Source organism: Anas acuta, chromosome 1 (genome assembly GCF_963932015.1).
Source record: "Anas acuta chromosome 1, bAnaAcu1.1, whole genome shotgun sequence".
In the NCBI taxonomy this organism is placed as follows: Eukaryota; Metazoa; Chordata; class Aves; order Anseriformes; family Anatidae; genus Anas; species Anas acuta.
Window position 1 is genome coordinate 9,050,298 of NC_088979.1, and position 23,670 is coordinate 9,073,967.

Consider the following 23,670-nt stretch of genomic DNA (forward strand, 5'->3'; position numbering starts at 1 on the left):
AAAAAGATGAGGAAAAAAAAGAAAAGAACAAAAATTGTTTGCATACTGTACAAATCTAGAAAGAAAAAGATTAAATGGTGTTAATGATGTGTAATGTGCTTGCCTGCTGGTGACAATGTTTGGAATGTTGAAAATACTGAATTTTCTGAAAGTACGTGAAGAGATTTAGGTAACTGGCATTATCACAGATCATATTAGTATTTTAGAATATTCAGTGTTTAGTAAGTATATATATAAATTAAAATCTAAAAATAATAATTACTGTCTGTTTTTGCTCGTTACCAACATGAGGACATACATGTATGCCTATTCTGGTAGATTCAAACATGTTGCCTTTTCACCGTGAAGCAGCCCTAGTAGCATACAAACTGCTTTTCAAACATGAATTCCTTTTGACATTCTTCACTCAAGCAGAGAATAATTTATGTAAAGCATAAGAGTTACATACCAGTAACTTTATCTAAAAAAATCTGTCAGTAATCAAAGCCAAACACGCTCCATTTGCACATCACAATGCTTTGCTACCTGTAGCATTGTTACAACCTTTATGACCAAAAAATTAATATTTACATTTACCAGGCCAGTAATATGCTTGTACATCAACATTTAAGATAATTTCCTAGTTAGTATCCAAACCATTAACCAATTTTCATACCGTTCTTCTCTCAAAAGCATCTCATACCTGGATGTACTTTGCTCTGTGTCTGTTACTTTAACTGGGGTTGGAAAAGAGGATGGTAAATTCTTTATGCTAACATACAGAAATCCATGGTAAATATCCATAACACAGACCTCTACTGTGTATACTTATATACAAAAGAGTTAACCTCTTTGTGTTAAGTGGGATAGGAAATATCCCATCATTTTTTCACTCATCCAAAACAAACAGAAAAAAAAAAAAAGGAAGCATTATTCAGCTGTTAAAGCACTAAGTTATGTAGTTTTAACAGCTTTTTAGTGTGCGTGTGGACTGAGAAAGAGTATTTAATTAACATTTCTTCACAATTCTTGTTAGCCTGAGTAGGAGTGAGAATACTTCCCTATATGAAGGACGTAGAATAATGTTACACAGAATCACAGAATTTCTAGGTTGGAAGAGACCTCAAGATCATCGAGTCCAACCTCTGACCTAACACTAACAGTCCCCACTAAACCATATCCCTAAGCTCTACATCTAAACGTCTTTTGAAGACTTCCAGGGATGGTGACTCCACCACCTCCCTGGGCAGCCCATTCCAGTACCTAACAACCCTTTCAGTAAAGAAATTCTTCCTAACATCTAACCTAAAACTCCCCTGGCGTAACTTTAGCCCATTCCCCCTCGTCCTGTCACCAGGCACATGGGAGAACAGGCCAACCCCCACCTCGCTACAGCCTCCTTTAATGTACTTATACAGAGGTGGGTTATGTTATGGGAACATAACCCACCATTTTCTTGATTGTGCTGGAAAGTCTGTAATGAGGGGAGAAAGGATAATAAGCAACTCAGTGCCACAGATGCAGAGGGTTTGTGAGCAATTTGTCTCAAATCTAAAAGGGTAGCTTTATACAGTTTTCCCAGATACCTTTTCCCATTTATTGGTGTTAACAAAGTGTCTATATTGCATTAAACACTGGGTTATTTAATAACTATTTGAAATTAAATCAAGACTGCTGGGGGACAAGCTGGAAGATAAAGTTATGATCTTGGGGAACTGCTGTGAACATGAGATGTTTCAGAACTGCAGAACCAAAAGCCCTGAGGAGGAGATTGACTTGACCTTCGAAGTAGCTTGCCAAATTGTCTCATAACTAGCAAAGCCCAAAAAAAAATAAACGAGAAATGATGTCTAGACTAAAAGTGAGAAGCATTTCAGGCAGATATCCTAGACATTTGAAGATGTCCAGAAATGCTCTTTGCTTGGCCCATAGATCATTATGGCACCAAGCTATGTGGTGTGGTCAACATGCTGGAGGGGAAGGACACCATCCAGAGGGACCCGAACAAGCTGAGAGGTGGGCCTGTGTGCACATCATGAGGTTCAACAAGGCAAAGTGAAAGGTCCTGCGTCTGGGCCAGGGCAATCCCAAGCACAAATACAGACTGGGAGTAGAAGGGATTGAGAGAAGACCTGAGGAGAAGGTCCTGGGGGTGCTGGTTGATGAAAACCTTGACATGAGCTGCCAATGTGCTCTTGCAGCCCAGAAAGCCAACCGTATCCTGGGCTGCATCAAAAGCAACATGACCAGCAGGGCAAGGGAGGGGATTGTCCACCTCTGTTCTGCTCTTATGGGATCCCACCTGGAGCCCTGTGCTCAGCTCCGGGGCCCCCAGCACAAGAAGGACATTGAAGTATTAGAATGAGTCCAGAGGAGGGCCACAAGGATGATCAGAGGGCTGGAGCACCTCTGTTATGAAGACAGGCTGAGGGAGTTGGGTTTGTTCAGCCTAAAGTATAGAATGCTCTGGTGGAGACCTTATAGTGGCCTGCCAGTACCTAAAGGGGCCTACAGGAAATCTGGGGAGGGACTCTATCAGGGATTGTGGTGATAGGACAAGCGGAGGGGAAATGGCTTTAAAGTAAAAAGAGGATAGATTTAGATTAGGTATTAGGTGTGAATTCTTCACTCAGAGTGGTGAGGCACTCTGACAGGTTGCCCGTAGAAGCTGTGGATACCCCATCAATGAAAGTGTTCAAGGCCAGGCTGGATAAGGCTTTGAGCAACCTGGACTGGTGGGAGGTGTCCCTGACTATGGCAGGGGAGATGGAATTATTTGATCTTAGGGTTCCTTGGGAATCTTGGATTTCTTTCAACAGAAACAATTCTATGATTCTATGATCATGTTTTTTGTTGTTTGTTTGTTTGTTTTTTTTTTGTTTGTTTGTTTGTTTTTTTTTCTCCCTGGAATACTCTATTTTAATTGATGAATTTGAACTAAACCTTGTCTTCAGAGGGGTCTTTAAGCCTTAGTTATTCAACAAAATGTTTCACGAAGGAAAAAACTGCAGGCTCCAAACCCAAAAACACCATAGAGTAACAGTGAGTACACTGGGCAGTTCTGAACCAGACAACAAAACATAACACAGAGATCTCATAACACAGAGAGCTCATGGAGAGCAGAGCTAGAAAATCCACTTGTAACAGAATAATGCCAGACTCGTTTTCTAAGATTAAGTCCAGATACAGCTTAGACAGCTTAGCTTGGCACTGCACTTTTACCAAGAGCTGCATGGTATTGCATGAACCTAGAGACAGAGCGCCATAGGTCCATTATGGAATAGGAAAAATATGGGATTCCATAAGAGAAAGGGAAATAAATAAATACATAAATAAATAAATAAAATATTAAATATATGTCTAACTAGGCAGATTCAGGGTTTGGCTGTGAACACTAACTCAAACAGCATTCATCCATCTCACTTAATCATTATCATTGTCCCTACCAAGTTTCTGTCCATGTCAACTAATCCTGTACTAAATAATATGTGGCCATGGCTCAGGAGCTAGCACAGCCAAATCCTATGTCCTGTAGACAGATGTGTATGGTCTCCTGTACAATAAGATCTTTGATGTATGGATGTAACACCAATGGGTCTGTGGTTCTTCTTGTGTTGTTTTATTTAGTAACAAAACTGTTGCCAGAGAGACTGGGAGTGAAGATGGATCCGGCTGTCTTGATAGACATAGCACTTTTCTCCATAATGCGTTGAAAAGGGTCTGAGAAGGAGTATTAGTAATGCAGGATATAACTGTATTTTAGTGCAATGGATTCAAATAAAATAAATCACTTTTTACAAGGTAATTAATTTACTATTAAGTTTTGGAAGAACTGGAGAAAAAGAATTTACAGGAGATAATCAATGTGGCTGTTGAAAAGATCAGATTGACATAGAATCCTTACAAAGACAGATGTCCAAGCCCAAGCAGAGAATTAAAATCATTGCATACCATCCTGGTGTAGGAGAGAGCCAAGCTGATTGACAAGGATGGGAATATGGGCTAGCAGTGAGGCTGAGAAAAAGAGTGCTTACAGCTCGTTTCCTGCAGAGTTTCAATATGATCCCCACTGCACATACACATCTCAATTCTCAGTCATTCCATATGTTGCAAATCCAACTGCTATACACAGGCAAATGAGATGTCTTCTGCAGTCCAAAAGGAAAAAAAATAAATATCTTCCTCATGTAAATTAGAAATTGAGGAGTAAATTGCTAATGCAGAAATAGGAAATGCAGCCAAAATTGCATTAATTGTTTTCTTTGTTTGTTTGTTTTGTTGTTTGTTGTTTTTAATTAAAAACATAGAGCCCTTCTTAAGAATCATACATGTATAATCCATGGAATTAAGATTAAGTATACCTTGAAAAATGTACATACAGCAAGTAAGCGAATAAAGTTAAAGGATCCCTGTGGATCCTTTCCAAATCAGGATATACTATTATTCTGTGATTCTATGAACATTATTATTTCCCTTTTGGATCATGACTAAAAAGAGTAATGCAACAACATTTGAAATCACAAAAAATTGCAAAATGCAGATAGAGTCTGGGAATTTATAAAGGGGTATGAAGGATCAAGGAAATCAGCATCTTTGAAATTCAGTAGGAACTGGAGGTGTGTTTCCTTCAGAGAGAAAATACTAAAAAAAAAGTGAAGTTTTATTTTGCAGATATGTCAGTCAGCTTTCAATTAAACTATCTTCTTTATTTCCAAAGCATCCATTGTGGCTTGACCTAAATCCTACTTGGATATAGAAACATGACTCCCTGAAACCTGGGATATTTTGTGTCTTGTCCTGAATACCGTATTACAGATGAGATTGGTGTGACCACCTGTTACAAACTGCAATTTGTTCTGTAAAGAATGCTCAAAGACAAAGTCATCAATAAGTCAGTAGTTAATTGGGATAATTACAATGAGGAGGAAGAAGTGGAAAACATAGAATCACAGAATGGTTTGGAAGGTTGGAAGGGACCTTAAAAATCATCCAGTTCCTGTCTCTCTGCTATGGGCACTTGACCAGGTTTCCTAAAGCCCCATCCAACCAGTCCTTGAACACTTCCAGGGATGAGGGCATCCACAGCTTCTCTGGGTGACCTGTTCCAGTGCCTCACAATCCTCTCAGGAAAGAATTTCTTCCTTATTTATAATCTATATCTCCCATCTTCTAGTTTAAACCCATTCCCCCTTGTCCTACTGCACTCTCTGACAAAGAGTCCCTCCTGAGTTTTCCTTATAGGTCTCCTTCAGGTACTGGAAGGCAGCTGTATGGCTCCCTGGAGCCTTCTCTTCTCCAGGCTGAACAACCCCATCTTTCTCAGCCTGTCTTCATGGTAGAGGTGCTCTGATCATCTTTATGGCCCTCCTCTGTACCCACTCTAACTGGTCCATGTCTTTCTCATGTGTGACGCCCCAGAGCTGAATGCAGGGCTGCAGGAGGAGTCTCACAAAAGCAGAGCAGAGATGGACAATCCCCTCCCTTGCCCTACTGGTCATGTTGCTTTTGATGCAGCCCAGGATACGGTTGGCTTTCTGGGCTGCAAGTGCACATTGGCAGCTCATGTCAAGGTTTTCATCAACCAGCACCCCCAGGACCTTCTCCTCAGGTCTTCTCTCAATCCCTTCTACTCCCAGTCTGTATTTGTGCTTGGGATTGCCCTGGCCCAGACGCAGGACCTTTCACTTTGCCTTGTTGAACCTCATGATGTGCACACAGGCCCACCTCTCAGCTTGTCCAGGTCCCTCTGGATGGCATCCCTTCCCACACCACACAGCTGGGTGCCATCAGCAAACTTGCTGAGGGTGCACTTGATCCCACTGTCCATGTCACTGACAAGGGGGTGACAGAAGGTAAAGCAAGGAAAGCAAGACTAATGCCATGGACTCACACTCATGGACTCTTCATGACAATGAATTAAACATCTATCAACAATGTCCTTTTGCAGTGATAGAGGTTAATCACATCCTGGGCTGCACAAGCAAAAGCATACCCACCCAGCTAAGGGAATTGATTTTTCTCTTATGTTTGTCACTTATGAGGTTTCACTGTGGAGCCAAGAAAGTCAACTAAGACTACCAGGCAAGGAAAATTAAATTTGCAACTCAAAATGAATTCTAGACTTGAACAAATTTCTTCAGTGAGGAGGAACAGGCCTTTCAATGGCAACTTTTCTATTGCTGTTTATATTTTCTCAAGAAATCATCTGAATGATTGACATACAAGTACACAGTGACCCAGCTTTCCATAACTGTAACTATAGCCAAGATTGTCACCTCCAGAATACTGTTAAGTGGGAAAAGTATTACATGTTTCTGGTGCAAAAATTTATTGATGTCTTTGAGACATCTACTTTAGGATTAAATAAATCTGATTATAGTGTCCTGGTTTCAGTTAGGACAGAGTTAATTTTCCTCCTAGTAACTAGTAGGGTGCTACTAGCTACTGGATTAGGATGAGAAGGAGTGCTGATAATATGCTGATGTTTTAATTGTTGCAGAGCAGTGCTTACACCAAGCCAAGGACATCTCAGCTTCTTGCTCTGTCCTGCCAGCAGGCAGGCTGGGGGTGTAGCAAGAGGAAGGAGGGGACAGACCCAGGACAGGTGACCCAAACTAGCCAAAGGGGTATTCCATACCATCTGATGTCATGCTGAACAATAGATAGGGGTGGCTAGCAGGGGTGGGGGGGCCATGCTGCTTGGGGTTAGGCTGGGCATCAGTCAGCGGGTGGTGAGCAATTTCATTGTGCATCACTTGTTTTGTACACATTATTAGTAGTAGTACTATTATCATCATCATTGTTATTATTATTATTACTATTTTCCTGTCTTATTAAACTGTCTTTATCACAACTCACAGGCTTCACTTTCCCATTTCTCTCACCCATTCCAAAGAGGGAGGGGGGAAGGTGAGCAGAGGGCTGTGTGGTGTTTAGCTGCTGGCCAGGTTAAACCACAACGTATAGAAATGCCTTCAGATGTCTTTGAACCTCTACTGAGAGCAGAGATATCCACCCATGATCCTCTCAGAAGAAGACACTGATGTTGTAGATACACATCTTGTCTCGTGAATCCCTCCTTATATATCAGTTTCAGCTACATTGATAACCTGAAATGTGTTTCATAATGTAGAGGTCCAAAGAGAGGATTCTTTAACCAGGGCTTGATTTTTTCAAGAAAAGCACATTAACTCCCATTGCAACTGGTCACTCATTTAAATTTTTTTTTTTACCAGGGTATCCAAGAATTTGTTTGAGGCTTTGGAGAGAGAAAACAAAAAAATAATAAAAAATAATTTTTAAAAAAAAGTTCTTGCTTTTACTACCTTTTCCACCCAGACAGTTTCCAACCCTTCTCTCTTGCAGCCATCCCAGAATCACTCATGATTTTTGATGAGCTTAGCTCAATTAATCTTCTGAACTTAATTAAAATGATGGTTCAGTTGTGCATTAAACAAGATACCCATCACACTATATTTATTTAATATCTTTCCTTTGTTACTTTGGAAACTTCAGTATCACAGGTTATGTTCAGGAAGAATTCAGTTTCCCTACAGTGAAATTACTTTTTTCACACTATCATATTAAGTTCTACATTTTGATATTTCCCTTCATTATGTACAAGGCAGGGATATCAGCACCACAGAACACAGAGCAACATAATGTAAGACATCTTTTGTAAGAAGCAATATAAAATAATCATCATGTGTATGAAGGACAGAAACAGGTTATAAGCACCCACTGATGTAATACGATGTTTTAATGTGAACTTATCAGGCACCGACTTAATACTTTTTCAGCTGACTTAGTCAAGCTCTCCTTAAATTAATGAGAGTTTCCAGAGTAGGAACTTAATAAGGGAAGCTGGAGAGGCCTCAGGATATGCCCCGTGGCCAAAAGATGGACATTTCATTGAATCCCCGCTTGGCAAAACTACCAAAAGAAACCTTGGGACAGTATATTTTTCCATTCTCTTCAACATGCCAAATGTTCAGCAAATATTCTGCCAAATGAGGATGAACTACACCAAAGTACTTGACTAATATCGAGTAGTTGTATATCTGGAGAGGACAGAAAAAATGCAGCTGTTGTATAGTAATAAATAATAGCTGAGGGATCTGTAGCCCATGTGTGCTTTCCCTTTGGTACGGTACAGCTTTTGTGTAATATAATATGGTAACAAACATGCAGTTTTTCACCTTTGGATCTAGTCTATGTCTATTCTTATGGATTCAAATGCTTTGGATGTGTCTTAATTGCAAGAGTATTTTATTAATATAACCTTTATGTATTGAAACTGAAAAACAAGTAGAATACTCAACAGAACTTAAAGGTGACTTTGTAGCCACATATATATATATTTTTTTTTCCATTTTTTGATACCACATCAGGCAGGAGACATGACTTGTTCTGATTAGAATTGATATAGCACCTCTTGCCATGGATTTAAAAAAAAATAAAAATGAATAACTACTGGCAGCCAAGTTCTCTTGCATCCCCACATCTGTCCTGCTGTGCTAAACATCTGCTGAATCTTGGAGAAAAAAAGGAAAGGCCAATTCAGAATGAGAACAGTCTGGGGATAAGGCCAAGAAACTCACTGGTATTTGTTCTATGCTGTTCTCAGTTCCATACAACTTGTCAAGCTGGTTTACCAAAGTCATTTGAATAGATATTTCAGTCAAGATCAGCTCAACAGCTTACAAAGGAAATCCAAGACTTTCATTTTCTCCTGTCTGAATAATAACTCTAATAAGTACAGAAGCATCTGTTTTTGTTTTGTTTTGTTTTATTATTATTGTTATTATTTTTTAAACTCTGACTAAAGAACTATAAGAAAAAAAAAAAAGATGAGAAATCATGAAATAAGGATGTAAATTCAGCAGTGTGTGAGACAACAGGGAAAAATAAAATAGGACAGGTTGTATTTTTTTGTTTTGTTTTTTTAAGGATGTGGAAAAAGTGAATGAAAGGCAAAGCAAAACAAAGTGAATGAGACTGATTGGGAGGACCTACCAAATGTCCCAGTTTCTGATCAACACAATCTTGACAAGAACAATAAACTAGTTATTCAAGCAACACCATTCATACCTGACTACCTTTCAGGGGAACCTGGAGATCTTCCCCTGATGTTAGCGAAGAGAGGTAGTAGTCCAGAGAGGAGAGAGGACAGATCAGAGCCCTCTAGGATGTTTAAGAATAGCCTTTAATCAATGTAAATGAAGGTTCTGATTACCTGTATACTTAACTCAGGCTCCCCACAGAAGTAGGTAAAGTAGGTACAGTCATATTCACCTGTGCCCCCAAAACTGAATCATTGTTCCAAATGAACCCTAATTTGGCAAACAGTTGCAAGAGATCTGACAAGCAATTTCAGCTGAACTACTTTTCCTCAGGCTGATTATCAGAACATGAACAATTTGACACTGTAATGACTATTCATGTTACCAAGTAATAGAACTGTGCCTTATCATGCCTTCAACATCCTTTCAGCTTCACTGTATACGAGTAAGGAAATAATACAGAATTTTGTGCTACTTAAAGATTTTTGGTTTGGTTGTCTTGAATTGCTGCTTAAGAAAGGTGCTTTAGAGGTGCTGGGATTTTTTTATTATTATTTTTTATTTTTTTTTACAAACGTATTGATAACAACGTATTTGGTGAGTCTGGCTAGGAGGACTGGGTGTCTTGTGAGAATACAGTATGAAATAAATCTGCACAAAGGGGAAAAACACCCTATTTCTGCATTCTGAACCAACTAGTAGAAGCAATGCAGGAAAAATATGGAGTAAAGGTTTTTTTTTGTTTGTTTGTTTGTTTTTTCATTGAAAGACAGTATGGAAATGTTCAGCACATCTTTGCAATCTGTACAATGGAGAAAGTAATTGTCTTCTCATAATTAAAGATTAGAAATAAAACGGTACCAGATCAAGTTATAAGCAGTACGACCTGAGAAGTTAGGATGCTGAAAATCATGAGTTATGAGATTTGGGAGACAAAAGAAATTTGAGAATTAAAGAGTGGCAATTTAATTCGCTGAGAAATGTAGTTTGATTTTTTTCCCCAGGCCTCTTAAACTATATAAACCAGAATGAAGTAAATAGATAAACTGACTGTTATTGTTTGTGATTTCTCTTTTGCATACAACCTTAATCTATTTACGTGGGGACAGATTAAGGTTAGAGAAGTCTGATAAGATTTAGTTCATTTATTTGGAGTAAAAAGTAAAATGTTAATATTAATTTTACACTAACAAGAACATCATTTCCCTAAGCTAGGGTTCTTCCCTTGTATGAAAGTGAGGGACTAGCCCAGGGTAAGTGTTCCAGCCAGATTCTAAGCCATTTACAAAAGTCTATGGGTTTGTAAATTTGGTTTTATTTGATTTTATTTTAAAAATATAGTTTCCAGCTGTTAAAGATTCAAAGAATATTTTCAGAGTCTCTTTCTGAATCTGCAGAAAGCATAAGGAGTTGCTTTGATCTATCAACCTGAAACACATATTCCAGAGATTGCTAAATTCATCTACCAGTATTTTAAGTATCATCATACTAATTATTTTACTATGAACAGAGCACAAAACAGAGAACAGAAAATGTCTTTTGAAGAATATCTACCTTAAACAGGGAAGTGAAAACTATGTCAGAGGCTATGTGGTAAGGTGGTTGCAAATGCATTGTAGATTTGTATCCTTTCTTTTCTTTTTCCTCTGAAGCACATATTTAGTTTGAAAAGGTAGATTGGACAGCATGTCCATTATGTGACATACTTTCATGGAAACAAAAATACCAGGTGCTATGACTTTAACAATGAAAGGCATAAGGAGGTAGTAGCTGTGAATTGTAGTTGAACATATTCCAAACGCAGATTACACATGCATTTCTAAGAATGAGGGTAACTCGAACCACCAAGAGATTCTCAATCTGTTCATTTTTCAGTTGCATCTCTGACACCTATCTAGAAGCTCCTCTTTATATTTATTTTATTTGATAACAAGCTTCAAGGCCCAGTACAAAAGAAACTGGATATGCTGCAACAGGCAGGCATCCAAATTAGGTGATCTAATGATTTCCTTATCCTCAAACCATCTCAAATTTCAAATCTAAGAAAAAGGACTTGACAAACAAACCTTCTTCCACATAACAGTGCAACCAGACTACCATCAGCTTTCCACTATTTTCTGGCTGTGTTTTCACTCTTTGTTTTCCTCTCTCAGAGTGTCTGAACTTCAAGTAGATTATTTAGCCTCTGAGAGCTGGGCTACGGTGCCCTGCATGCTGGGATGCATGCACTGGAGCTGCAGCCCTAACTGAGCAAAATAAATTGGTGAAAAAACAGATATTGCAAAGGGTATTCAAGAGATGGCAGTATTGTACTCACCATCCATCTCTGCTGCTGGAGATTTCAGCTGAAGTGATCCTGTTTCAGTGGAAGTTTTCCAGGCTTTTCAGACCCCTTTTCTTTCCCCTTTTCAGTCTTTCAGTTTTGATTGTGCTATTTTAAATTCTAATTATGCAACTGAACCATTAAAAAGTACGTATAAATCTCATGTATAGCAACATCAGGGCGAGGAACATGTTTGAGGCTCTCTGAATGGAGCAGAAGTTTTCCTAACAGCCCCACAATGAAATAAAGGCATTTTCCTCTAGGTGGAAATATCCAGCAGTACCCAGTATTTAACAGTATGACATGCGCTCAGCAACAGGCATTTGAGTGACTGCTGAATATCAGAGTGATTCTCTAGTGAGCAGATTGTGAGCATTTGTAAGCAGAATTAGCCACTAAACTTAGACACAAAAAGAAGAAACAAGTACTGACTGATACAGCAAACAGTCACTGCTGATATTACACTGGCTGGTGCCAGCAAGCTGGAACAGGACAGAATTATGTTAACATCATCCTGATGATATTCTGCATCAATAATGCACAGCAGCAAGTAATGAGGAATGTCTTCTTGACTCTCTTGTGTTAGCTTGCAGCACAGTTAATTGATACCTGCCCTAGAGGCAAACATTCAGGCAATTTTTCAACACATACAGTGGAAGTCAGGTGCAAGCTCCTCCAGTACCCAGCTGGGAGCCACAGGAGAGCCTGTTGCATGGGCTGAGCATGGGAAGAGCCTGGCAAATAGTTGTGTGGAATGACTACTCTAAAGGTTGAGCTAAACAAGATACATCACATCATCCAGGAAAGTGGGGACAGATTCTTAAACAGAAAAGATGTCAAAACCTCAGCTAAACTATAAGCACTATTTAAATGTAAATGGGCAAGTCATCTAGAAGAAAGTAGGATCTTCATAGGAATGGCTCCACTCATCAGTATTTAATTCATATATACAGGATCTTAATTTATATGTTGTTCCACTACACCACTTGGCATCCATTAGCAAGAACAGCTGAGCTATGCAGCTGGGACTGGCATCTGTGCTGACAGGAGTCTTGTATTCATATGTCAAGTTTTGGCACAGGGCACCTTTTTTGTGACCTTATTTAAGTCAGAAGTCTGATGTAGAGTTATCACAGCAGTCAGAAGCAAACCACTGTGCTGATTTCAAGGTACAGAATTTCTTCAAACAGAATGATGGACAAATGCAGTTTCCTATGCTTGAGAAATGGATGGGTGTCTGAATTTTCACAATTTTCACAGTTTCTGCCCAACTGAAATTTCTGGAATATTAGGGAAAAAAAAAAAAAAAAAAAAAAAAAACTTTTTTTTTCTTTTTTTTTTTCTTTTTACTTTACTTTTTTGTAGACATACTACACAACAGAAGCCAACAGGTATGTGCATAAATGATGGGGAAACTCTGCCTTAGACAAAGTCTTTGCTGATGCTTAGCACTTACTGTAAAGAAGAAAGCTTTGCTCTCTTAATTCCCAGGGATTTTACAGGATTTTGACAGCTCTCAGTCCCTTTTAGCACTTACCCAAGGGGACATATCCCACTCAAAGAGTCTTTTAAAAGGTCATCTTTAATCTTTGTGATTGTCTTTTTGCCATTATCCCAATGTCATCAAATATCACTCCACTGCTTCAGTAAATAATGGTGAACACATCAAAAGCTATATACTCCAGAGGCCAGAAAGTGAAACAATTGTTTCGCACAGTTGAGAGCCAGGCTACAGGACTACCTAAAAGCAATCTGTTCTTAAATAGGAAGTGTTTTTTGTTTTAGGAGAAATTCCTAAAATCTCCTAGAATGTTGTATGAGGTTGGTGCTTCAGCACAACATGACAATGACTGATTACAGCATTGTCAGAGACAGGGGCCAAAACCAAAGCCCCATGGGTTCAAAGGAGCCTGTCAATTATCTTTGGATAAGGTTTCTAATCTATTCAAATGTGTAGGTGTGTCTACTGTGACACATCAACACCATTTTTCTTTATCTTGAGTACTGTCATTGCTTTTAAGTCCTGAAACGTGGAAATTGGGGTTTAGAAGGATGTGGCATTTGCCACTTTAAACCTGGCTGCAGAGATGTTGGCTGGTACAGTACCAGACATGTCAGATGTGCAATGCAGAGAAAGGCAGAGAAAGGCAGATTTGGTTTAAACGTCTATGCTCAGTTTCAGTAACAGCATTAAAACAAAAATGACTTTTCACTCTTTCTCTCCTTAAAAGTAGTCATTTTACAAGCAGTGGCCAAGCTCTTTTTAGAGAGAATTAGAGGCTGAAAGAATCATAGAATCATAGAATGTCTTGAATTAGAAGGGACCATAAAATCATCTAGTTCCAATCCCCCTGTCATAGGCAGGGACACCACCCAGTAGATCAGGTTGGCCAAGGCCTCATCTAACCTGTTCTTGACCACCTCCAGAGATGGGGAATCCACAGCTTCTCTGGGCAACCTATTCCAGCGTCTCACCACCCTCTGAGTGAAGAATTTCCTCCTAACCTCTAATCTAAGTCTCCCCCCTTTTAGTTTAAAACCATTCTGCCTTGTCCTGTCTGTTGACACTACGTACACTGAGCAAAGAGTCACTCTCTGTCTTTTTCTAAGTCACCTTAAGTACTGAAAGGTTGCCATGATGTCTCCCCAGAGCCTTTTCTTCTTTAGGCTAAACAGCCCCAGCTCTCTTAGCCTTTCTTCGTAGGAAAGGTTCTCCAGCCCCTTCATCATCCTCGTAGCCCTCCTCTGAACCCATTCTAACAGATCAACATCTTTCTTGCCCCAGACCTGGACAAAGCACTCCAAGTGAGGCCTCACAAGGCAGAGCAGAGGGGGACAATCACCTCCCTTGACCTGCTGGCCACTCCTCTTTTGATGCAGCCTAGGATGCACTTGGCCTTTTGGGCTGCAAGCATGCATTTCTGGCTCATGTCAAGCTTTTCATCCACCAATACCCCCGAGTCTTTCTCTTCAGGGCTGCTCTTAATGACTTCTTCTCCCAGTCTCTACTCATGTCCTGGAGCCAGGTGCAGCACCTGACTTGTTGAACTTCATTAGGTCCACATGGGCCAAATTTGCAAGCTTTTCCAGGTCCATTTGGATGACATCTTTTCCTTCTATTGTATCAACTGTACCACTCAACTTGGTGTCACCTGCAAATTTGCTGAGGGTGCACTCAATCCCACTGTCTATGTCACTGATAAAGATATTAAACAGTATCAGGCCCAGGACAGACTAATTTGTCCCTGGTGAAGCCATGTTGGCTTCCTCAAATCACATCCCTATCTTCCATATGTTACAACAGAACTTCTGAGAGGATCTGTTCCATGACCTTACCAGGCACTGAGATATGGCAGATTGGTCAGTAGTTCCCAGGATACTTTCTAAAATGAGTGTGATATTCCCTTTTCTCTAGTCACTGGAGATTTTGCCTGACTGACATGACTTTTGAATTGTGATGGAGAGTGGCTTAGTAACTATATCGACTAGTTCCCTGAGGATCCTCAAATGCATTTAACTGGATTCCATGCACGTGAATATGTTCCAACAGTGGCCTCAAACCTGAACTCCTATGATGACAGGTGCTTCATTCCCCCAGGCCCTTCCTTGAGTTTTAGGGCCTTGAGAGATGTGAGAGGAGAGATTGCCAGTGAAAACTGCTCATACCAGGAAGAAAGATATTAGAGTTAATTTAATCAGATAAAAAGAAAGACCGATGCACTAATGTCAAATGAGGAGTAGGAGGACAGGAAGAAAGGCAAATGTACAGAAAATTAAGGATCATAAGATGTCTGAAACACTGTAAATATGAGCCTGTGGATCTTGAAGATTAACATGGAAAAAAATGGGGAAGAAATGTCTGGAGTTCTTTGAAACTTTGGAAAGTGCTTTCAAACAAGTTCGTTTGATATTTTGGACAGGACAAAGGGATGTAAAAGGGCACCTGATGGGGCTCTGGGTAGATACAGACCAGGCCTTGTGGCCTTGTGACAACCATCAATGTTTCTGCATGGGCAGATAACAGCAATCTGGAGGTTCATCATCTGCCCCCCAATAATACCACGACCAGCTTACTTCCAGGAAGGCACCGCTCCTGACCCTCTTGCTGCCACAGCTCCCACAGACTTGTGGCATCCACTTCACCCTCTCTGTTATATCCAGATGAGAAGGGGGCTGTGGAGAGTGAATCCAGTGCTCCACCAGTGGCTGGTCTACTGCACGAAGTCTGGACAGCACTTTTCAGGCAGGGAGATCCTCGACCCCTTGCTGCCCTGGCTACGCCAAGAGCTGGCAGTCATCTTTGGGACAGTGTAGTGGCTGGAAATGGCAGCCAAAAACCTCATCCGGCAAGCCCTATGCGTCTTTGGGATGGACAATGAAGTCCTGATCCAGCAGCTGCAACCTGGCCTGAAGGACAGCATGGTGATGTTGATTCAGGGTGCCATCAACAATAATTGTGCAGCACTGTGGTAAGCAGGCCTGGAGGTTGCTGGGCCTCTGAGATGCCTATGCTACCAGGGGACAGAAGGACAACCCCACAGCCATCCTTGGCACTAACACCTCCTCTCAGATGACTTCAGCTCCAGTCCTGGACCCTCCAGCAGCACTACAGGTCCCAGCACAGAGGAGCTCCCCAGCACATCAGGAACCATCTTTCATGGGGGGCACAGCCAGCACTCCACTGTGCCCATGCTGAGGGGGCAAGAGGAGCCCCATGAGGAGCCAGGGAAGGCTGTGACTGTGGAGGCAACAGGACACTTTGCCAGGGCAGGAGGGGGCAAGAGATACCCCTTGAGGAGCCAGAGCAGGTGGCAGCAACAGGACCCTCACTGGTATAATGTGTTTACTTGGCAAGGTTTATGTAGCAGGGGGCTTGTGGTGGTTTTACTCAGGTGGGCAGTCAAGTTCCACCATGGAGAAGGGGGAGAAAATATGACACAAAGGGCTGAAGGGTTGAGATAAGAACAGGGAGATCACTCAACAATTATTGTAATGGGCAAAACAGACTCAGTAAGGATATAGTAGTATTTATTGCCTATTGCTAACGAGATAGAGAACTGAGAAACAAAACAAAACAAAACAACAACAAAAAAATACCACCTTCCCTCCATCCACCTGCTATCACCTCCTTTCCCCCAAGGAGTGCAGAGGAATGGGGGCTGCAGTCAGTCTACAGCACTTTGCCGCTCCTTCATGGTTACTCTCCGCCCCTGCTCCACATAGGGTTCCTTCCATGGTCTGCCCACAGGCTGCAGCTCTTCAAGAACTGCTCCAGATATGGGTTCCATCCGTCAGGAGCAAACTGCTCCAACCTGGGTCCCCCATGGGCAGCAGCTCCCACCAGGTCACCTGCTCCTGCTTGGGCTCCTCTCTACAGGCTGCAGCATGAAATCCTGCTCAGCTGTGGTATTCCATGGCCTGCAGGGGGACAACTTTCTTCACCATGGTCCTCACCACAGGCTGCAGGGGACTTCTGCCCCCGTGCCTGGAGCACCTCTCCCCCTCCTTCTTTGATGACCTTGGTGCCTGCAAGGTGTTTTTTGTTTGTTTGTTTGTTTGTTTGTTTGTTTGTTTTTTCTTAAATATGCTCTCACAGAAGCATCAAGGATGGCAACCTATAGGAGGGACCCCACGGCACAGGGACGAGAGTGACTGAGAAGGAGTGGTGGAGATGAAGCTCTATAGACTGACCACAGCTCCCATTCCCTGTTCCCCTGCACCACTCAGGTAGAGGAGGTGGAAGAGGGTGGATGGGTGGGAAGGTGTTTTTTTTTGTTTGTTTGTTTTTTCCTTCTTTGTTTCTCAGTTCTCTAGCTTGTTAGTAATAGGCAATAAGTATTACTATCTCTGAGTCTGCTTTGCCCATCGTGATAATTGTTGAGAGATCTCCCCATCCTTATCTCAACCCTTGAGACCTTTGCATAGTATTTACTCCCCATTTCCCTTTGAGGAGGGGGAATGAGAGAGCAGCAGTGGTGGAGCTCAGTTGCCCACCTGAGAAAAAAACACCAAAGCTGAGGCAGGGACCACTCACCCAGGGTCCCTGGCGACCCCCAAAAAGGAAGGTCCAACAGTGCTCAGGCCTCCCCATGCCCTGCAAGAAGCTTCCTCCTTGGTGTAACTAGCAGGTCTTATGTTTCTCTTTAATAAATAAATAAATAAATATTATTCTGCAATGTCTCAGTCTTATTCCAAACAGAGCTGGCGTTGCCATGAGTGTGGTGCCGTTCCCCCCTTTTTTCCTGCTGCCTTTCCCCCTGTACTGCAGGGCCCCACCACTGGTGGCACCAGCCTGCTGGGGAGCACCACCACCAAAATATTACCAACCTATCACCACCAAAGTACCATGTTTATACAACTTATTTTGTTTCTAAAGATCTCAGAGCACTTTGACGGTATGAGTCTGAGGAGAGCTGCTGAATATGTTAATGATGAACTCTGTACAAGAATAACAAAAAGACTTTAGAAGTACTCTCAAATATGCCCATTCTAGTGACTGCTGTCATGAAAGTTTAAACAGGTAACAGAATAGACCACACACTGAGTTTGAAGACTTTATTTGAAAAACACAAGAAACACATGGGGATATCAATTCATCCTGAAAGAGGTGGGCCAAGTGGAAAGAGAACTGTGTACTCTGCATGAGAGTCATGACAACCGTCAAAGTTTCTGCTTGGTCAGATGATGACAATCTGGAGTTCATTTTCTGTTCCCAGGAACACACTGGCTGAGCAGGCAATGGTACTAGAAAGCTCTGGCATACAGTTGGTTTACACCACATAACACATTACAGCGTGTGAATAATGAAAGACATGCAAACCAGTGAACTTTATTGATGGTCAGTTGATACCATGACTTTGCAACACAGCATTCAGTAACTCAGTAAATTCTAACAAATTCATCACACATATGAGTGGATATTAATCTGCTCTTAATGTTGCTATAGTATTTAAATAACTAGGAAATGAAACAACAAGTAATCCATCTGTTCTGTTTCTGCAAAAATAAATACACTAATAATTGTTTAACAAAATCAAGGGACATAAAGATACAATTTCTAATTATAGAAATGAAAGTGAGTTCCAGCAACAGACTTGCATAGGGAAAGTACTTGAAGTCAATATTTAATACCTACTGGAAAATTAAACATATGGGACAGGGCTTGTCTTTCACCTAAAAATTAAAAGAATATAATTAGATTTTATGTTTTGAAAACTGTAGGGATAATCGAAAACACAAGTCAATTCCATAAAGGCAAGTAGGTTGCTTTTGTTCACAACAGCTGCATTTCCTTTACATTCTGCTATATTTAGTACTAATAACATTTATAAACTGTGTTCTTGAATAGACAAACCATGATCCAGGAAAATAAATTTTTCATTCATAAAACAAGGAATATTTTATTCAACTAATTCTTATGGATTACAAATCAGAAGCTGCCAAACAATTTCAGCTCTCACTAAAAGCACTCCACAGAATTTCAGGCTAATATGATACCACTTCTTTCCCCAAAAATATATTTGGGCTCTGAATAAATTTAAAAATATCTCAGACATATATGCATTTGCTCTCATGAAAAAGAAAAAAAAATGCAATAAATATTAATGCAATAAACTTGAACAAGTTGCACTGAAAATGTCATCATTTTTATTAAATGAAATGGAATTGCTTCTAAACATAAACGAGTAGAAATAAAATTAAAATACAGGTGTCTTTGGGTCTCATTTGTAAGTATTTTCTATATCTAGTCACTGTGAAGTATGATATAAAATACAAATCAATACAGACCCCAAAACCTACAAGTAGAGAAAGGAAGGAAGGTGAATAAAGGGCCAGCTTTCACCAGGAGGTTGAACTGCAAGATGCCCAGGGCTCTTTTACAGGCTGAAGTTTTCTATTTTACTGTAGTTCCAAGAAGTCCTTAAACTGACACATATTTCTGAAATTAAACGAGACAAAACTTCTTTTGCAGATTTTAGAATCTCTCTTCTAGAAGATGATGAATGCTGTTATCAGAAGTTTGTAGTTCTTAAATGATGATAGATTTCATTATACCTTCTTGTGTGATTGACATTACATGTTATTGTTTCTCTCCTCTCCTGACAGGTCTTTTCTATGGGCCAGAAAGTGACCCAGCATCTCTGAAGAATATATATATGTACATATTTAAATTTATGATTTACTTAAATCAGTAAGGTGCAAATAAAAGGTCAGCAAGACTTTTAATGTTTCATTAAAAAAAAAAAATGTTCCTAATTTATGAAGTGCTTAAATGAAATGTAATTATATTTCAATTATTTCCCCAATGATGTGTTTGCTTCTGTTTAAGAAACAACATAATCTTTTGGCATTACAATGCTTTTTCATTAATATGTATGTGTTTCTGAGATATAAAAAGCCACAAAAATTATCATTGCCTTATGAGTAATTTTGTTTTATCTGATAAAAAAAATTATGACTTGCTGCAGAAATTATGAACACAAATATTTTTCTATATTTGTCATCCCAAAAGATGATGCTAGATGACCATAAAAATGAAACACAATTAAGACTTAAGGACTGTACTGTTGTCAAACAAATTGAAACAGTAAAAGTGCTTAAGCCTTTTTTTTCCACTTGGCATACCATAACTACACATAACTTTGAAGTTTAAAATCTCTTTTTTTCTTGAAAAGATATAAAGATATATGATTTTTACTCTTTATTCTGTTCTCACAAAAACTTCCTAATGATCATAGCTTGCCTTCTGCAGAAGACATAGTGTATATCAGTCCTCTCCTAACAAAATCTTTGGACCAGTTTCAGCCGCATTAGAAAAAAAAAAAAAAAATCACAAAAACGTGGAAATCACAAAGATGTTAAGTAAAATGACTAAAATAAATGAATGAAAATAAATAACTAAATAAAATGAAAATGAATAAATAAATTAGTCTATTCAGTGATTAGAATGACTGAAATGAAAATTTAAAGTTAAAGCTATTCAGTATCAGGATAGAGGAAAGTTACCCAAATCACTGCATCTACCAAAGGACGGGGAAATTGAGGCAGAGCTCAGCCATTCTGTGCTATGTTTAGTAGCACATGACTCTATCTTGATGACTCCACCTTGCCATGCAAACACTCCCCAGAGTCCTAGAGCTCTCCATTCCTATTTTCGGTGGGCAGCAGGGAAAATTTCAAGACCAAACATCCTCAGGTTCACCAGTCACCTCCACCACTGCCGAGAACTGAGGTCTCACACAAACCAACCTGTGATATGCTATAAGTCCTCATGACTTTCTTATGTTCATACTTTTCTGAAGCCTTATGTGAAGGCAAAGAAGTCCTGGAAAAAATTTCCATGCCAAAGTATTTTAGAGATGAAGGATTTCACAACTTTATGCTTAAGGTTGAATATACGTCAGAATTATCATACTTTACAGAAAACCGAAGCTATTAAATCAAATTTGATGAACTGATAGAAAGGACTTTGGGGTTGCCCCAATTCTTCCAGGGCATACTTCAAGACAAGTATTGTTCTCTGTACCTTTCCACTCCAGTCCTTGTGTTCATGCTGTGCCTGAGAACACTTCGGGAACAGACAATTTCTAACATTTAGAAGAACACAAATAAGGGTACAGATTATCCAACCATGGGATTTTCCTGAAAGACCAGTTGTGCGGCACTATCTGACTAACATCCTAGGACAAATCAGCCTTCATTTATGTGTTTTGAGGCTATTCTTATTTCTCTATGTATCTCATTAGGAATGGTATTTTTAACTACTGCTGTTAAAAGTTGACCAATTTGCAGGCTGTCACATTCAGTCTTAACAAGGAATAGTATTTTACTTGGTGCCTTTGAAATCATTAGTGAATTCAGATGTTCTGTCAGTATGGGTGTGGAGGTCAGCCTAGATACTCCTTCCAATTCACAAATTCTGTGGATATCGCATGTGTGAGTCAATATCAAACTTCTCATCACCATGGAGAGAAAGTATGGGACAAAATGGGATAAGCTGAAGAGCATAATTAATGAAAACATCTCCATTACTTTTTCAGCACAGAATCCTGTAATAATCCTGTATGCTGCTGGTTTAATGTCTTCTGCTTCTTGAGACGAGGCTAGAAAGTGTTTAAGTAAAAGTAAATGCTAAATACATTGGTCCTGAACGTCTGCCACTAAGCAATCTATCTAGTGTATCCCAGATCAGTAAAATTAGATTTTTAGAGCTCTGATTACTTTTTCATTATTCTGGTGTTTAAAACAGGTGTTATCAAGAAGAAAAAATATGCACAGCCAAATCTAATTGGTTTGGTCAAGCTTACCTAGAAACAAGCACATGTTAAAAACATGTGTTAAAAACATGTTAAACTCCTAAATCCTGTATTGCATAAAGTAACTGATTTGTGCTCAAAGAGTGTGAGTGTAAATTTAGGAGCCACAGACAAGGAAAGAAAAGACACAAGCATGTCATGGACTGCCCTGACTTTTGCTCAGAATCCCAGATTTCAAGGGCAAGGTTTAAGAAAGTGAAGAAATCAACTGCAGAAAATAACTAACTAAATAAATAAATAAACAAAATAAAGGGGTCAGGCTCTGTTTTCAGCACTGACTTCCGAGTAACTGCTCCCTGACATCACAACATAATAAAATCAGATCAATATCAGTAATAAGCAAGCCTCTCCTTGAGAAAGATTAAAATCTTCTTTCAAGACGTCTTTTATGAAGGTGAAATCTATGGCATTGACAAGAATAGTCCCTCCTTCCCTGAAGCTAATAGCCAAGTTGAATGGAAATCAAAACTGGAAACATTCACTAAGTTGGTTCAGGAGAGGCCAAACTCAAGTACATTTTAAAGACACGGAGTTCTTCCAGCAATAAAGAACAGCATGGAAACTGCAAGATCCTGAGTTTGATATCCCTTGTACTCATGTAAATTCAAAGCACATCTTTTGCAGTGATTAGAGGAGATCTTTATTTACAAGAAGTACCCATCATTTAGGACAACTGTGAGAGCCTGAGATTAAGAGAAACAATCTACCAAGAAAGGCAACAAATAGAAAACTCTATGAGGAGAGAGGTCACGGTGCCCTATTCTTTCCATAGAAGAATGTCTCCATGGAGACAGACACATTCAGATTAGAAGCAAGACAACTTTTAACAGCAAGAGTAATTAACTGTTGCAACATAATTAAAGGATGTAGCTGATTAATCATCTCCTGGAGGTCCTACATTTAGACCAAATGTCTTTCAATAAGATATACACTGGTTTAGTCACAAGTTCTTGGGTCTGAAAACATTTGCATTACAGGATAGAATAATTTCTTCCCATGCTTGTTTTACTGGACAAAATTCTGTGACCTATGTTATGTAGAAGGTCCCTGTATTTGAGCTGAAAAATTTCCTGTGACATTTAAATTAATGCAAAAATTCACAACACAGAACCCTCCTTAGGGCAAACAGGTAATGCAGCCTCATGTACTCAGCAATACACAGAAAACAAGCCTTAGCATATTCTCTACATTGATTGTATGAGCACAGCTCTTGGCTGGGATGAAAAAATGGCCTTATTCTTCCATTCACACAGGTAATCAATAACCTAGGAAATATAAATGCTGTCCTCCCATCCATATAACTGGACAGTAGAACAGATGAAGGAGAGGAAAAGGAGACAGAACCTACATAATTACTCTGTCTTCGTTTCCTATTCCTTACATACATTTACTCTCTTTTGTAGATTTGCATTTGAGTAGAATAAATAGCTCCATGTAGTTTCTTTGAGATTTGAGACAGACACGTAATTTTTTACACAATGAGTATGTGGATGTTTATTTATGGATATAAATATGTGAATGTCAGACCAATAAGTATGTGTCCCACTTCTTATACAAGTCAGTTACTTCACAGCTATCAGATTATTTAAATCTGCTCATCATAGGTAAATACAAACATTATTTTTTTTTTTTTCTGTGAATAGCAGTTATTCAAGCTAGAATCCATTTTAGTTCTCTTGACACACTGAAATATTGCTTGCTGTCTGACTGCATTTGTCAGGGGAAAAAAAAAATCAAATCACCAGCACTGAATCATTTCAACATACACGAAGGTGGCAGAAATCTTCAGTACAACTCCTGGTACAACCACTTAATGATAACATTGTTTTTCTGCTAAGAATACAGACCTCGACTGATCACAGAGTCATTCTAAACAGCTAGAGAGTTAGATTACACATGCACATGAATGGGCAGACACTCGCACAATACAGACTTCCAAATGGACATGCATTAGTCCTGATATGAAATTCTTTCATGTTGCAGCAATGCC

The 23,670-nt window shown here is 39.6% G+C and overlaps 1 protein-coding gene and 1 long non-coding RNA gene across 4 annotated transcripts in view; both read right to left on the bottom strand.

The window, feature by feature from the left end:
* The window catches only part of GRM5 (glutamate metabotropic receptor 5), a 278,595-nt gene that overhangs the window by 225,321 nt on the left and 29,604 nt on the right, over window positions 1–23,670 (bottom strand). The window lies entirely within an intron of this gene.
* Window positions 18,820–21,634, bottom strand: LOC137849317 (uncharacterized). The gene is made up of 3 exons (XR_011091854.1): window positions 20,891–21,634; window positions 20,614–20,689; window positions 18,820–20,512 (listed from the first exon to the last, which is right to left on the bottom strand). It is a non-coding gene; the product is annotated as an uncharacterized lncRNA (long non-coding RNA).